Here is a 5,109-nt window from a genome sequence, read left to right as displayed (position 1 = left end):
TAAAAATCTATATATATATATATATATATATAGTACTTTTTTTAACATAAACAAATTGTGATTCATAAAAATATTGTATTTTAATTTAAATCTTTTATATCAAGCTCCAAATATTAAGCTTAATAAGCGTATTCGCAGAAAGGAAAACAATATCCAACGTCATACGTATTGACACATAATAACACGTTATTGCTTCCTAGAATTGCGCTTGAACATCATAGATCTCGCAAAACGTTAAAACAAGACGAACGATCGATACTTCGTAGTATCGACGACACAATCCAACGACAACGTAATGATGAACGATTTATCGGCTCGTAACGCCATTGAGAAGTTTACCGTCTTTGAGACTGGACCGAAGAGTTTCAGCCGCAAAACTTCCGGTAGTTTATACGGTGCCAGAAGTTTTCCAATTACACGGCAAGCCGTCCAGATTTCTCGTCAGAACCCATACCCTGACATTTTCCAATCTGTACCCGCGAAGAAAATCTTTTTACTTGTTAGAGGAGAAGATGGTATATTGATTGGTATTATGACCTCTTATTTACATTTTATACAATAACTTGATTGATAATCAATATTTAAATTTTAAACTTAACTAATGCATTCATCAAATGTTGTTTAATCGATTCTAGACTTAAAGTTATTGAAACATTTATTACTTAGAACATTATTTATAAAAATGCGACAAAACCGCATAATAGCTTGAAGGGAAGCAGGGGTGGATGTAACTTCCACAAAAATAGATTTAAAAAATTGGTTGCGTTTTAAAAAACACAATATTTGATGACAAAATTAACAAAAAAGTAAGATATTGCAGAATGTATACAAACATATGTATGTATGTACATATAATTCTTTTCTTATAAGTTGCTCAAAATTCTAAAAATCTATAATATATATAACAAACTATAGACTAACAATAGAGCTAATGAATTAATTAAATAAAATTATTTTAATATGAAAAGAGAGGCTTTTAGTAATCAACGCTTAGAGGGCCACGATGCAAAATGCCATACTATTGTTTAATTTTTTAATCTTTGCATAACTCGAAATGTGTATAACTAAATAAAAGTTTGTTAATATAACAAACAAGACTGAAATGTACATATATTTGTGTAATAATACGTTAAAGTTTAAGCAGCGAGTTATTGAACATATAATTCCATAAGTAATAATTGTCATCTAACAACAGAGATTAAAAGAGACTATTATTATATAATTTATTATATATACACTGGTCACTAGTATATGTACACATTGCTAAAATTTCGAGGACGTTTAAGCATTATTTAATATCTTATTGTACAAATAATTTGCTGCAAAGTGTCAGATATCTGCGATATCTATTCGTCACAATGTGATGAATTATTTCTAAAATTTCTATTTCGTTTCTTTAACAAAAATTATTTTAGAAATTTATTAATAAATATTAACAGAAATTTTGAAATCATAACTAGCAATTTTATCTATTTTTTTATAACTAAGAAAAATATTTGACAGCTATTATTTAATAATTAATAATAATAGAAACATAACTTAAAATATTTTCTTGTGTTAAGTTTATTTGAAATTAATACATTAATCAATACAGTAGTAGTAAGCTTTGTAGCTTATTATGGCAAAAAATGTGTTTGTTCTTTTATCTTCTTATTTTCATGTCAAATAATAATACGGCTTAAATAAAACACATGTAATTTTATACGTAATCTGTTGTTTTAATAATTTGATAATTATTTATTTATGATAATCATAATTTTTATTTTTATAGCACAATTTAATTTTTACTTCTTTAAGAATTTATAATTTTGTTACAATATTAAACAAATATACTTTGTTTCTCTGTTTAAAAGATGACATAAATTTATCCATTTATATCAAATCAAATGTTATAGAATAACATAATTTAAATTATTAATATTAAATCTTATAGGACCGTATATGTGAGAAACACAACCTACAGAACCAAATGCCTTAAATGCCCAAATGTCTAACTGGATTTTAAGTGCATATAATTCTATGTAAATTTATATACTATATATAGTCTTTTAATTTAAATAATAATAGAAAAAGAGTCACTAATCCTTTTGTTGAAAAAGTTGGGTATCATGTAAAATTTACTTTTAAAATGTCATTTCTAAAACTATCACGTGTTTGCACGTGTGGCGAAGCTCCCTGAAAGCTTGCTTCCTCGATTCACATCGTGACGTACCAAAAATCTTGGCGTGTGCCCAATGTGCGAATCGTAAAATAACAGACCGCTGCGCGTCGGCAACCTAATTTGCTTTCTCGTACGATAATTAATGAAAACTACACGTTCTATTATGCAATGGAGTTAGTTTTCTATTATTTATTAAATAATTTATTAAAATAATTGCAAATCAACAAATTATTTAATAACAAGTGTTTAACATTGATATTGGCTTTTGTTAGAATAAATATTAAAATTAATTTAAAACCAGACTCTGTAAATATAAAAATCGCAATTATTTAGAAATAGTACTTCATAAATTTTTCTGTTTTATAATAAATATAAGATAAATCTCAATAATAAAAGATTTAATTTTTAGTTGTTTTATAGATATAAAATTATTTTTCATATAATTTAGCATACAATAATTTTTAAATTATTTATATTGGGTGGTCCAAAAAGATCAATGACTATTTAAGAACTTAACAATTTAAGAAAACAATTAAGTAACATTTTTGTTCTATCGAGTTCGTGACAGCTGGTCGTGCGTCATAAATTATAATAATGCACCGAGTCGCCGGAGGTTAAATCAGGCTGACACTCTTCAATTATCTGGTCTCCCCTTAAACTGGTATTACGATGCATCGGTCGCCCACATCCTCATCAGTGTCATTAAGAATGTACCGCATCATTGCGAATAAAACGTTTAATCTTTCGTCAGCTTGAATACTTCTTTTAAATACATGAAATACTTAAAGTAATAACATGGTACTAAGTCACGAAAAGAAAAGACCTACCACATTCATAGCTTACATGTTCACATATTTGAGCCATTCGTGTTCAAAGCAGCGTTAGAATTCAGTTTTAAAATCTTACAGGAATTGAATCATATTGCATTTATATTTGCATTTGATTCAACATAATATTTTAAAAGTCCTGGCCTTTTGTGTAATTTATTTAAGCAGATTATTATATAAACAGTTGTATTTGTATGGTAATTTATATTTTGTATATAAATACACGACATAAAAATTTACTCAGCGTATTATATTCTAAATAAACATATGCAACCATTTTTTAAAATTTTTATTAAATGTGTGATATAAAATTAATGGAGTCCAACTTAAAAAAATAAAAATTTAATTAATATTTTTAGATAATCTATTTTGCATATTTGCTACGCGTACAAATTTAGCTGTTTATCTCATACAAGTATTCAATGCTTTTCTAACATAATGGAACTATCTCTTTTCTATTTTATTATTTTTTATATTTTATTTTATTTTATTAAACAAATACAAATATTATTTAAATTTCAATTTTTAATAAAAATGTTAAAATATTTTTTTTATTTTTTGGAAGAATATACTCCGACTTGACTTCCGAAACAAGAAGATACAGCGTGAGAATAATACATTTAACGAATAGTGTACATATATGGTAATGCAAATATCAATATATCGTGATATTGCTACTCTCGTATATTTTGAATAATATGCAATAGTGCGTATATGTACGTACCTATTCATCCGCATGCGATGGTGCGATATCGTGTTGAGCTTCCAGATAGCTGAACGACTGTTCCTATCACGCTCGTATTCACGTAAATTTGGAAATTTTCAAGCGTAGACGGATATTTCGTGACATGTATTTCTGCACAATAGTCAAATGCAGATTTTGCAGCACAGTACAATTTTCATTGCGCAAATAACGTAAAAGTCCCTGTATAAACGCGTGCATCGACATTTTAATGCACGTTTTATATTCCAACTAAAATTCTCCCTTAAACAGTCTTTAAAGTGATTAAAGTATGTAAATGTACGCATTCTATATCATAAAAAGCTCTTGTTAATTGAATAAATTAAATTTATTTTTGAGACATGTCATTTTTTAAAAATAATAAAATTATATTATTCACTTATTGCACTTTTTACACTAAATAATTAAAAAAAAAAATAGTTTATTCAAGGTTAGCTAGGTTATAGATTCCACGTTTTATATTAATCTTTTAGTTAAATTTCACTGTAAATTTACTGATTAACAATGGCATAATTGGGACTGATGTCATTATCCACTTATTTAGATTTAGAGTTCAAACAATTTTTATAAGATAAGTAATTTAAAAGTAATTTCTTTACAAAATATTTTTCTGTTTTATATAATAAACATTAAAATTTTTTGTATGACAACGGAACGAGTCACATTGTTTCTTGCAGTTTAAATGAGCGTAAATGTGATAATGGAGTTGGATATGACGTGATGAAAGGACTTATCGTTTCCGACGTTGTATAGTGTTTTCGCTCAAAGGAATTACTTTGGCGGTCTTAAGAAACGACTGTCGTAATTCTATTATCTCACCGAATGCCATTAGCATAATAATGAGCGATCTTTTAAGAAAACCTAGTTCGGAAAACAGGTCGGAAAGTTTCTCTATAAATCCATTTATAGTGGATTTTTGCTATTTGAACTTAATTAAAAGTGAAATTGAAACCGGGAACAATTATTTTTCACACTGTTTGTGATAACAATATAACTAACGTAATAGAAGAAATAATTAAAAAATTATAAAGTTCTATATATTTACGATTTGCTTCAATTTTTGGAGAAATATAAGCTTATATTTACGCCACCGGTTATACAAGCAAGAAATGCAAAGGTTATTACTCTCTGCCGTATCTATTTTGCCGTGTTTATTTTGAGATTAAGGGCACTTTGCCAAATTTATATTACACAATTATACAAATTATTATTTTTTGTTTTCATATATCTCTTCAATTATGACATATTTAATTCAATTATGATAGTCCGTTTTTTTAGATTTTACAAGAATTTACTCTAGCTCTCTAATTTTCTTCCATTTTTTTCTATTTGTAGATTTTTTAGGTAATAAACACCATCAACAAAATATTCTCAGTAAA

At 26.8% G+C, this 5,109-nt stretch overlaps 1 protein-coding gene across 3 annotated transcripts in view; it reads left to right on the top strand.

Moving 5' to 3' along the window:
- The window catches only part of LOC108747746 (FH1/FH2 domain-containing protein 3), a 164,661-nt gene that overhangs the window by 8,397 nt on the left and 151,155 nt on the right, over window positions 1-5,109 (top strand). The gene's annotated exons all lie outside the window — the stretch shown is intronic.

The sequence above is a fragment of the Trachymyrmex septentrionalis genome, unplaced genomic scaffold, assembly GCF_001594115.1.
Source record: "Trachymyrmex septentrionalis isolate Tsep2-gDNA-1 unplaced genomic scaffold, Tsep1.0 scaffold20, whole genome shotgun sequence".
Classification (NCBI taxonomy): Eukaryota; Metazoa; Arthropoda; class Insecta; order Hymenoptera; family Formicidae; genus Trachymyrmex; species Trachymyrmex septentrionalis.
The sequence above is the reverse complement of the archived record's forward strand: the minus strand, read 5'-3'. Positions and strand labels throughout refer to the sequence as shown.